A 12869-nucleotide genomic window follows, 5' to 3' on the forward strand; every position below is an offset into this window, starting at 1 on the left:
AGCTAGAGTACGGCCCCCGCCGAGCTGCAGACCAGCTAGAGTACGGCCCCCGCCGAGCTGCAGACCAGCTAGAGTACGGCCCCCGCCGAGCTGCAGACCAGCTAGAGTACAGCCCCCGCCGAGCTGCAGACCAGCTAGAGTACGGCCCCCGCCGAGCTGCAGACCAGCTAGAGTACGGCCCCCGCCGAGCTGCAGACCAGCTAGAGTACAGCCCCCGCCGAGCTGCAGACCAGCTAGAGTACGGCCCCCGCCGAGCTGCAGACCAGCTAGAGCTCGGCTGGTGCTCGGTCACTTCGGAGCTGCAGACCAGCAGGACCTCGGTCACCGTTGCAGCTGCTCGGTCATTGTGGTGCCGCAGACCGGCAGGAGCTCGGTCACCGTTGCAGCTGCTCGGTCACTGTGGCGCCGCAGACCGGCAGGAGCACATGCCATTACACGGCAGTCAGCTGACTGAGCACAGTGCGGCGCACGCAGTGAGCCCGGCCAGGCTGCAGCGAGTGCGGGGCTGAGCTCAGCTTCCACTTCCGGGGGAGGACGCAGGCAGCGGAGCCGTAGTGCTGTAGGAGCAGGCAGACCGCGTCCTGCACTTACGGCCCCCGCTGCTCGGTGCAGCCGCTCTCCTCAGCTCCGGTAAGTCTCATTCTCGCACGTGGGGAGGGGGCGTACGTGGCCATCACCATGCGCTTTATAGCAGGCAGTTATCCGCGGGGCTCTCCCTCCCCCGGCACCGATGTGACATGCGGCGCACATTGCATGCAGCAGATATGGTGGCTGCAGGCCCCTCCTGTGTCCCGTCCTCTGGTTGCCCGGTGATTGTGTCCTTTGTGTCCCCCTCACCCCTCTGCCTGTGCTGGGCCATGCTTTCTGGAGTAATGGCAGTGGGCTGTGGTGTGCTGCTTGTCAGGGCAGTGATGATGGACGGGCTCTGCAGCACTGGGGATGATCACGGCCGCTCGGTGTCATGTCAGTGGGATTCATTTCTTTGCAGGAAAAGTGGATTTTTGCAGGTAACCTGAGATTTCGCAGTGTCCTCGCCTCCTCCATGTGATCGGGTTTCTCCTTCCATCTTATCATTATTTTCTCAGTCTCCCGTTATATCTGCTTTGTCCTAATTTGTCTTTCCCGTCATTCTGTTTAAAGGGGAGCTCCAGTGGTAATAATCCTCAGATATATTCCCTGGATGAACTCTACTGGTCTCCAAGACTTAATGGCGGTCATAGCGCTGAATTGTTGCACCAGTTTCCATTGGTCTGAATTGACCTTCGCCTGTGTCTAATATGGTAGATCTCTGGTAACGGATCTCCGTGTTGTATCAAAGGGCTCTCCTCTACCAATCAGAGCTCACTGTGATCGCTTCCACTGGATTTCCTCCAGCTTTGCCCTTCTCATCACTGCGCTGTAAATGTCTGTGAACGTGGCCATTTCTGGTGCCTTGGCCAATATCTTCCATCTTGGCAGTTTCCACTCTTCTGGCCCTCCTGTTGTGACGGTCACAGGTTACATAGGCACATAATTGGGCTCACACTGGACAAGGGCCACTGGTCCACATTCATTATGTGCAAGGTTTTCAAAGAGGTTGTCCAGTACTTTTACATTAATAGCCTATCCTTGGGATAGGTCATCAATGTGTGATCGGCCGGGTCCGACACCCTGCACCCCGACCGATCTGCTGTGCTCAGTAATGGGGATAGCAAGCGCCCTGGAAATGCTCAGGTCCGTACTTGGAGCTGCCCTGTCATCTGATAGCGGCTGTGGCCAGATACTGCAGATCCGCCTCCCATTCAGACCAATAGGAGGCAGATGTGCAGTACCCGGGGCAGCCGCCGCCAGCATTTAGAATAACTGATCGGCAGGTGTGTGGGGTGTTGGACCCCGGCCGATCAGACATTGATGGCCTATCCTATGGGTAGACCATCTATGTAAAAGTAGAGGACAACCTCTTTCATCACTATACTTTTTCATCTTCTGTTATTTGTTGCCATTTTTTGTACCAAAATCTTCAAAATAGCATCTGCTGGTCACAAGATTTATGCAACGTAAAAAAATCCTGGTTTTTTTTTTTTTACCGCAAAAAAGCGCATTTTCACAAAATGACAAATAATTGTGCAAAAATGTACAATTACTGCAGAAGAAAAACTGAAAGGTTGCAAGTGATCTGGAAACCCTTCACACTGCTAACTTTAGAGGACTAAAAACAGTGAAATAGACAAACACAGAAAAAAGTGACTTTAGGATATGTGCAAATGATGGAATCTAAATGGTGCAAAGCACAAAACTAGACACTAAAAGCCGTGATGGAGGCCTCCCTGTGTTCAGCACATGCGCCAATCCCTGAAGAAGTTTACACTTTTCCTCGTAGTTCACGCCTTCCATGCTCCTCTGCTTTTCTCATAACCTGCGCTCCTAGTGTGTACATAGTAAGCAGTGAGCGCGGAGAAGAATGGACACATGGCTGCCGCCAGTCACAAGGATCCAGCTAACAACCGTGGAGCTGCAGCAAAAGGATATGTAATGGAAACAGCACCTGACCGTCTAATTTACATTCCAAAAATATATATTTTAGGATATGCCCTAGTGGGATCGGACCACTCTGAACCCACGTTAGAGAGCTGCTGATGTGATAATGAAGGATAACATTACAGCCATTCATATATAATATACAGTATATGGAATACAGGGATTTCCTGGTCAAAATCAAATGTTTACTAGGAGGCAATATTAAGACAAATAGCCAATCGCATCTGCTGTTGCCTTCTAAAAGATGTTGTCACTGAGCAGACAGCCATTAAAGAAAACTTAAAGAATACCGTATTTTTCGGACTATAAGACGCACCGGACCATAAGACGCACCCTGGTTTTAGAGGAGGAAAATAAAATTTTAAGCAAAAAATGTGGTCATGACACACTTATGGGGCGAGGATCTGCTGCTGACACTGTTATGGGGTAATGTCCTGCTCATATACTCCCCAGCCTGCTCATATACTTCCCATGCTGCTCATAATATACCCCTATCATGCTCATATACCCCCATCATCCTGGTGTATGGCCGCATCCTGTAGCACATAAAAAAAAAAATAAACATCATACTCACCTTACCTCACCTCACTCCCTGCAGCACCGCTCCTCTTACCGTCTATGTCAGCGGCAGCGCCGCTGAGTGGAGCCGTCTCCGTTCCCTTGCAGCATCGCGATGTCCTTCGGTCTGTGCCGGTGGCTACGTGTGGACACGTGCGCATAGCGATGACGTCATCGCTGTGCGCACCGCTAGTCTCCACGCAAGTCAGCTGACCGGCACAGACAGGAGATCGCGATGCTGCAGGGGAACGGTGAGTAATGTGTACTGATTCACTGCCCCCCCGCGCTGATGATGATGATGCACGGGGGCAGTGAATACAGCCGCACATGATCACTCCAGACTGCAGTTGCCAGGGGTGATCATGCGGGCCGACTGTTTACCCCTCGCCCATCACCCCGCCCACCTGTCAGTGCCGCCTTCAGCGCTGAGGGATGATGGGCGGGAGGATGGGCGTGCATATTAAATGAGCGGGTGCACGTGGTCACGGCAGGCTGCTACAGCCTGCTCGTGCCCCCGATGACCCGCTCCACTGCAGCACCCTTATTCCACGAAGCCCTATATTCAGACCATAATACGCACCCCCCACTTTCCCCCAACATTTGGGAGAAAAAAGTGCGTCTTATAGTCTGAAAAATACGGTATGTCAGCAGGATTTTTCACACCCCAAACTATTTATATACACATGTCACTCTTTCAAAGACAAGTGCAGCAATAAGTTTACATGCCCAGTCCTTTCATCTGTTACTGAGAAATCAGTGGTTCAATTGATATGCATTTAAGGCTATGTGATCCTCTGTCACTCCAGCTCTATTCCCTGCCCACCATCGCCACCTCCTGCCTCACTAACAGCCTCTAATGCTGGGTGACTTCAGGCACAGGAGCTGTCAGTCAGGCAGGAGGAGCCAGCGCTGGGTTGTGAATAGAGCTTGAGTGATAGAGGCCTTAGATCTACAAATAGACCTTACATTGCATATCAAGTCAAACACGGATTTCTTAGTAATGGATGGATGGGCTGGCCATGTAAAGCTATTGCTGGACGTGTATTTGTAAGAGCTAGATATGTATACAGATTATTTGGTATGTGAGATCTTGCCAACAGTTTATATTCATATTTTTGCATTGAGAAAAGCCAAAAAGTGTTAAAGGGTGTATCCACTTTTTAATTGCATTACTCTATAGGCTTCTTATGTTTAAAAGAAAACAGTCAGCCTTACTCATGGACCGCTGCTCCAGCCTCTTTTTCTATACACAGCACATGACTGCTGCAGCCGATCACTGGGTCTCTCCTAAAGCCAGGCTAGACAGCACAAGACTGCTGAACTTATTGACTGGCCGCAGCAGTCGTGTTGTAGTTGTGATGTCACCATATCGACAAAAACCTGCATACTGTCAGTCATGTCACGTCCTTAGAGAGCAGCAATCAGCGAGTAAGGCTGAATTTCTTAAGTTTAACAGAGCGTGTAGATTAGCGGCATTTAAAAGTATACACCCCTTTAAGGTGAGTTACATGAGCTGAAACCACACCACCTGCTAGATTGTGAGCACCATTTATTTTGAGGTATCCGTAAGCTGGCAGAGCTCTACAATATCGCTACACTAGGATATATATATATATATATATATATATATATATATATATATATATATATATATTTTGCCAGAATTTGTTGGTTTTTGTTTGTCCACCCGTCTCTTGATGATTGCCCACAAGTTCTCAATGGGATTAAGATCTGGGGAGTTTCCAGGCCATGGACACAAAATCTCTATGTTTTGTTCTATGAGCCATTTAGTGATCACCTTTGCTTTATGGCAAGGTGCTCCATCATGCTGGAAAAGGCATTGTTAGGCGCCAAACTGCTCTTGGACAGTTGGGAGAAGTTGCTCTTGGAGGACATTCTGGTACCATTCTTTATTCATGGCGGTGTTTTTGGGCAAGACTGTGAGTGAGCCGATTCCCTTGGCTGAGAAGCAACCCCACACATGAATCGTTTCAGGATGCTTAACAGTTGGCATGAGACAAGACGGGTGGTAGCGCTCACCTCTTCTCCTCCTAATAAGCTGTTTTCCAGATGTTCCAAACAATCGAAACGGGGATTCATCTAAGAAAATGACTTTACCCCAGTCCTCAGCAGTCCACTCCCTGTACCTTTTGCAGAATATCAGTCAGTCCCTGATGTTTTTTCTGGAGAGAAGTGGCTTCTTTGCTGCCCTCCTTGAAACCAGGCCTTGCTCAAAGAGTCTCCGCCTCACAGTGCGTGCAGAAGCACTCACACCAGCCTGCTGCCATTGCTGAGCTAGCTCGGCACTGCTGGTAGTCCGATCCCACAGCTGAAACAGTTTTAAGATACGGTCCTTGCGTTTGCTGGTCCTTCTTGGGCGCCCAGGAGCCTTTTTGGCAACAATGGAAGCTCTCTCCTTGAAGTTCTTGATGATGCGATAGATTATTGACTGAGGTGCAATCTTTGTAGCTGCGATACTCTTCCCTGTTAGGCCATTTTTGTGCAGAGCAATGGTGGCTGCACGTGTTTCTTTAGAGATAACCATGGTTAACTGAAGAGAAACAATGATACCAAGCACCAGCCTCCTTTTAAAGTGTCCAGTGGTGTCATTCTTACTTAATCATGGCTGATTGATCGCCAGCCCTGTCCTCATCAACACCCACACCTGTGTTAATGGAACAATCACTTAAATAATGTTAGCTGCTCCTTTTAAGGCAGGAATGCAATGATGTTGAAATGTGTTTTGGGGGTTAAAGTTCATTTTCTTAGCCAATATTGACTTTGCAAGTAATTGCTGTTAAGCTGATCACTCTTTATGACATTCTGGAGTATTTGCAAATTGCCATTAGAAAAATTTAAGGAGTAGACTTTGTAAAAATTAATATTTGTAGCATTCTCAAAACTTTTGGCCATGCCTGTATGTGTAATAGGGTTATCAAACATGGTGTAAAGTGAAACTGACTCAGTTGCCCTTAGCAACCAATCAGATTCCACTTTTCATTCTCCATAGACTTTGGAAAATGATAGGTGAAGTCGGATTGTTGCTAAGGGCAACTGAGTCAGTTTCACTTTACATCATGTTTGATAACCCTATTACACATACTGTCCACCTACTTTTGGACTACCCTGTGTGTGTGTATATATTATATTTATATAATATATATTATATTACAGAAGCAGACTGCGCATGCCATACTGCTGTGATAGCCCCTTTTAATCATGCAGTAAGGGTCTACCCTCAAAGTACTCACAGATTACATCTTTTTGACATAGTGACGCTAAGCACTGTGGGATATAATGTTTATCCTAAGTGGTGTTGTGTTCCTAAGGAGTTAAAAACTGAGTAATATGCTCATCTTCCAAAATGTAAATCCTGGGGGGTCGCTTAAAGCCTTGGTCAACTTCCCCAAGAAGTGCTCACATCTGCGCATGCCACTCTCTTGCTGAGGTCCATTTCGAGGGGTGGTTATACGGCATGATTTTGGGTGCCACATTTTTTTATTTCTCTTGTACAAAAAGTCCTTTAAAACTACTTTGTACTAAAGGTAAAAACCCCCTCAGTGCCTGAAAATAAAACCAAAAGTTCCCACAGTGAATGTGAGTGACACATCACGATCTCTACAAGGGCGTGGACCCTGCGTTTCGCCCAGTTGCAGCATCTTTTGGATAATCAATTTGACAAGTAGTTTGGGCGGTTACTTACCAAACATTGTGGCCATGAAGTTATTCTGCATTTCACTGGTTTAACATATTTGGAATCTTAACAGATGTTTGCTTGAATTTTCTGCATTGTTTTTGTTGGTCCTTATCTAAATGGTCGCAGTAAGAGACATCATCATTTTTGTTTGTATACAGGAACCCTTGTATGATGGCCTCATTGTAGTCTTTCCGCTCATACTAACAGGTACATGTGGATGCTGTAAATATCTCTATTTGGAATAGCGTATCACTTACATTAAAAGGAGGGTCCAAAACTAATTTTGATTTAATCCTAAATATCTAACGAAATAATGAGATGTTCCTATTCAATACAGTGACACTGCGCTCCGCCGCCGGTTCTAAGGCCTAAAACACATGGCATGAAAATCTGAGCGAGTGGAATGCGATAAAACATTGCATTCCACTCGGACCAATATTAGCCTGTGTCAGCGCACATGAGCAATTATTTTCTCAGCCCTAATCGCACCAAGAAAACAGTCACAGCATGCTACGACTGTAATGTGATCCTAGATTCTCTCGCACCCATTCAAGTCTATGGGGCGAGAGAAAAATCGCACTGCACTCGCAGTACACCGGTATACTGCGAGTGCAGGGTGAGAATGGCAATAGCCAGCTACAGAGAAGAGAGGGAGGTAAATCCCTCCCTCACCTCCGCAGAGCTGGCCTTCCCCTCCTGAGTGCTGGCCTGCCCACCACAGCTGAGGTCCAATCGCATGATCGGACCTCAGTCGCAGTCACACTCGCATGACACTCGCGTGAGCTGAGTGTCATGTGAGAATTGCATTAGTCCCTCATGTGGCCCCGGCCTAATGAAAAGTGACGACCTGGCAAGTGAGAGCGGTGTCAGTTCGATTTGAAGAAGTCACATCGAGCAGGAAGAGGAGCAACCAACTCCACCTCCCAGTCTGGGACTGGACTGGTCTGTCTTCTCCCTTCTCACCGCATTCTCCTTACAATATGCACTGACAGTGCGCTCTCTTTCTGCCTCATCACTTCTCATTAGAGCCGTCGACGGAGCGCACTGTCACTGTGCATTGAAAAGGAATATTGCACATTGACAAGTAAGCTATTGGAAACTGACCACCGACACCGAGCAGGGACTAACCCAGTACCTGAAACGGACATCGCTGATGACGCTTCATTTTAGCATGGAGATGGCAGCTGCAGCAGTGACCGCAGCCTTTGCCCCCTAATGGTGACTTGTTACAGTATCCCAGCATGCTCTGGGGATGCTTAAATGAATGTCATCAAACCATCATCAATGAATGAAAAGAAATAAAGTAGGCAAAGAGGGAGCAGTAGGGACTTTTTAATTAAAGTTAGAAAAGCTATTGGATTATTACAGTACATATACATTTAGGATTAAAATCAACCTTGGTTTCAGTTTCAGACCACCCCTTTATACCTATGTAACAACAACATTTATTCTGATCAGATCCTGCTTAAAGTTTGATCAGTGTGATATGAGTGTCATCTGATTTTCTTGAATATGGAGACATAACATTTATTTATCCACCTTCTCCAATTTGACAGTCTGTAAATATCGAACTTCACTCAGATGTCATCCGAGTGCAGTTCAATTTTTTTTTTCCCCTCGCACCCATTGACTGGCATTACCAATTTTGACCTGCCCTGAGATCAAAATTGGACATTTCTCTTCAAATAATAGACATATGAATGGACCCATACAGTATCACAGGTACAAGTGCTATCCGTGAAAACCACAGCTGGCACTTGTATGCAAAAACAGACGTGGATGAGCCCTAAGGCTGCGTGGCCACGATCAGGCTTCATAGCGTTATGGATGCAGCATGTTAAACTCTAAGCTGTACACCTCTTCTAACCTAAATTTGCAAGAAAAATTGACTCCAATCCATATAAGCCACAGAAGTTTTGGGATTCTGTTTTGTGAAGTGATGAGACAAAATTTGAATTTTCCAGCCTATGTATCAGTGATATGTATGGACATGAAAGAATGAAGCATATGCTGAAAACCCCCCACTCTGCCTACAGTAAAGCATGGTGGTGGCTTCTGGGGCTGCTTTGCTTCCTCTGGCACTGGAAAACAGCAGTGAAAGAAGGGTAAGATAGATTAAATCCTTTTGTTTGGATGCTGTAGTTTGTAGCGTCATTGATATTCCAATGGGATAATGATCCCAAGTGTACCTCATAGTCCACCAAGGTTTGGTCTGGCATCATGTTTGCAGCAGGTTATAACAGCTAATGGTGCTTTTCTGAGTACTAAAGACCTGTGTCAAGTATGGATTGAAAAAATTCTAAGACTGAAGTAGTCATTAAAAGTGGCATTTTGTGTTCAGTTGGGAGAAACTGCTTGTTAGTTGGGTTGAGCTACATAATTTGACCTTGTTTAATTCTTCTATTGCAAACATAAGAAAGTTTATACATTTTACTAGTAAACCTAATTTATAATGGCAGGTTTAATATTTACAGTTGCAATTAAAATTATTCACATATGTTCATGTTTGTGATGTACATTTATTGTACACAGTGAAAGTTCCCAAGTATAATGTTAAGCGGGTTACAGAAGCCCGAAATAATGTCCCTGATATTGGCATACCGCAAAAAAACAACAACTGACGAGTAGTAAAGTAGTAGACCTATACCACGGGAGCTTTTCCTGCGCTTTCACCCCTCTCTCCCAGACACTGCGAACAACTCAACATCTGACCTGTCAGTCTCAGACACTGCTGAGCTGTGATTGGCAGCTTCTAGGAGGGAGCGATGAAACTACCTGTCTCCAGAGAACACTGAAGAAATGCACAGTTGGTTTGCAAGCAGAAATTTCACATGCTGCGCTCCAAACACAATAATTGTGTGAATATCATGTGATGGAGTGACACAGTGCAACAAGGGTTAGTGTCAGGATCAGGGAAGATCAGGGATTTTTACAAGATATTTAAAGGAGCACTCCCATTTAAGTTTTTCCCCCTAAATTTGTGTAGTGTTGGTATACTCACCTACCGCCGTGTGTTTAGGTAACCATCATCGCTTTGCACCTCTTCACAGTTATGCCACTAGACTTTACTTTATGCTCTGTGCGTGAACTGGAAGTCTCTTTTCTAAGGTATACCTATGGAGCCTCGTTCTGACGCTCTATAGACCTACATTGTGAAAACCTCTTCTGAGTCACATGGAGCACAGTGTGAGCCGGAGAATCTGAGGAGCGGTGAAGAGCTGGATCCCTGAGACGAGGAGCAGGGCGGTGCTGGATCCCTGAGACGAGGAGCAGGGCGGTGCTGGATCCCTGAGACGAGGAGCAGGGCGGTGCTGGATCCCTGAGACGAGGAGCAGGGCGGTGCTGGATCCCTGAGACGAGGAGCAGGGCGGTGCTGGAACCCTGAGAGGAGGAGCAGGGCGGTGCTGGAACCCTGAGAGGAGGAGCATGGCGGTGCTGGATCCCTGAGAGGAGGAGCAGGGCGGTGCTGGATCCCTGAGAGGAGGAGCAGGGCGGTGCTGGATCCCTGAGACGAGGAGCAGGGCGGTGCTGGATCCCTGAGACGAGGAGCAGGGCGGTGCTGGATCCCTGAGACGAGGAGCAGGGCGGTGCTGGATATTGGAGGAGACAGTGGTACGTGAGTATATTAACACTCACATACTACATTATATACACAGATTTAGAGAGAAAAAAAAAAAGAACTCCATGGGATGGTTTCTTTAACTATTACAGGATTATTGTCCCCTAGGTAGAGTGACACTAAAAATCAGCATTTAATAAAAGTTATACTTTGTTGTAATATCCTTATTAGCATGAGCCTATAACAACAACAATCACAGTGAGGCTACATTCACATGACCATTCCGTTTTTGTGGTCCGCAAAAAACTGTCCGTTTTTTTCACGGATGCATCCATGTGGCATCCGTGTGCCTTCCGGTTTTTTTTTGCGGACCGCAAAAAAACGGAAGCAGCTAGAAAGATAAATAGATGGGTAGATATAGAGATAAAGGGATTGATGGATGAATGAATGTATAGGGGGATAGATAGATAATAGATAGACCTATATAATGTCCCACCACCCTGCATATTCTAAGCTGGCACCCTTTAGTGACTTTCATGTGGCACTAAAGGGTGCTTAGCCTTGTATGTAGCAAAAAAATAAATAATTTAAAAAAAACCAACGTGGGGTTTCCCCTATCTTTTGTAGCCAGCTAGGGTAAAGCAGATGGCTGCAGCCTACAGACCACAACTGGCAGCTTTACCTTGGCTGGTAATCCAAAACAGAGGGCACCCCACGCTGTTATTTTAAATGAAATAACTAATTTAAAACATAAAACGTGCGGTGCCCCCCAAATTGGATCACTAGCCAAGGTAAAGCGAACAGCTGTGGTCTGGAATTCTCAGACTAGTGAGGTCCACCATTATTGGACACTCCCCAGCCTAAAAATAGCAGGCCACAGCTGCCCCAGAAGTGGCGCATCCATTAGATGCGCCAATCATGGCGCTTCGTCCGAACTCATCCCGTTGCCCTGGTGCGGTGGCAAACTGGGTAATATATGGGGTTAATGCCAGACGTGTAATGTCACCTGGCATCAAGCCCTGGGGTTAGTAATGTCACGGCATCTATCAGATACCCGACATCACCAACCCAGTCTGGGTCTGGCGTAATCCAATAAGGGGGTCCCATGACGATCCATACCATAGTCACTGTCTCAGTCAATGAAGAGGCTGGGAGAGTAGTGCAGTGACCTGAGCTAACATCAATAGGTCAGCCCAGATCACTGCAGGGGATGACCAGCGCTGCTGTCAGGAGGGTAGATGAGATCATTTCCTGTTGTGACGATTTCCTGCACTCCTGACGTCAGCGCTGTCACTGCCTTCTATGCCCGCTGCGTTAACAGGCTATTAACCCTAGAACGCATACCTGGGGCCTCGCACGCCTGCTAGGTTGCTTGTTTTCTGTGGGAGATTTCTATGGTTGCGCGTTCTAGGGTTAATTGACCACCGATCAGTTAGGGCTCTTTCATACATCTTTGCAATTGGGTCTGATTCTTGATGGCAACACATGGACAGGCCGCGTCTCTCCCTACCGTGACCTCGTCATTCAGTTTTAGGTTGCTGTCATGCTTTGGTCGCGAGAGCCGCGGCCTGTTTGGTTATTCCAAACTGACATTGAACGTGTGAAACAGCCCATAACTGTTTCTGGATCTGTGATAGTTTAGTGTCGCTGGCCTGTTCGTGTAAACTGGATCGTCAGGGGTTGGAGGAAAAAACCCAATAGTTTGACCTGTCCTGAATACATGGTATACCACACAGCATGGCTGCAAAGAAGTGTCTCCAAGATGCATGCAGAGCTCTATACATTCTCCATGGGTTTGGGGGTTACCTCATTCGGATTACCTTTTTCAATTGTTTTATTGTATTTCATAGAGGTAACAAAGTGGCATTACGTAATGTGTCTTCTTACATCTCAGGATCACCTCAATTTTGTCCTTTACTACGATAGTTTTCTTAATCTCTAAATTGTGGGAATGACTTTCTTAATGTAACATGATTATTTTTAGATATGTTAGGTGAAGGCAGTACAGAGGTCACTTGGCAAGTTCCTTAGAAGGTTGGATCACTGAGCAGGCACACTCTTCATGATGCACTCCCGCCCTGCTCTGTTTATTAATCTATAGTGAACGCTAATTACTTTGTCTAACTTCCATGTCTTGTGCATTATTTCTGAAACTGAACACAGGAATTGGTTACTTTTGTCAGTGCCACATATTGAATGGTTTTGGAGTGTGCATGCATACAGTAGAGACCCAGGGTAGATCTCCCCCGTACCACGGATTTGTGGTTCTACTCACGCCTTTATCACTTATCCAGTAGTTTAGCCCTTTAAAGGGAACCTGTAAGGTTCACTATGCACCCAGAACTATGAGCAGATCTGGTTGTATATTTCTAATCCCTGCCTAACTGTCTCTGTATATAGTAGCATAGATAAAGAGATCTCTAAAAAAACGTATTTCTAAACATCCTATATGATATGCTAATGAGTGCAGAAACTAGTCGCAAGGGCGTTATTTCCTGCGCTCATTCCGCCCTCTTAGCACGTTAGCACGCCCCTGTG

The 12869-nt window shown here is 46.5% G+C and overlaps 1 protein-coding gene across 1 annotated transcript in view; it reads left to right on the forward strand.

The window, feature by feature from the left end:
* Positions 1 to 481: 481 nt before the first annotated feature.
* The window catches only part of BCLAF3 (BCLAF1 and THRAP3 family member 3), a 146654-nt gene continuing 134266 nt past the window's right edge, over positions 482 to 12869 (forward strand). Inside the window, exon 1 of the mRNA XM_075335428.1 lies at positions 482 to 630. The gene's annotated coding sequence lies outside the window, so the exon portion shown is untranslated. The remainder of the gene's footprint in view (positions 631 to 12869) is intronic.

The sequence above is a fragment of the Anomaloglossus baeobatrachus genome, chromosome 2 (assembly GCF_048569485.1).
Source record: "Anomaloglossus baeobatrachus isolate aAnoBae1 chromosome 2, aAnoBae1.hap1, whole genome shotgun sequence".
Lineage (NCBI taxonomy): Eukaryota > Metazoa > Chordata > Amphibia > Anura > Aromobatidae > Anomaloglossus > Anomaloglossus baeobatrachus.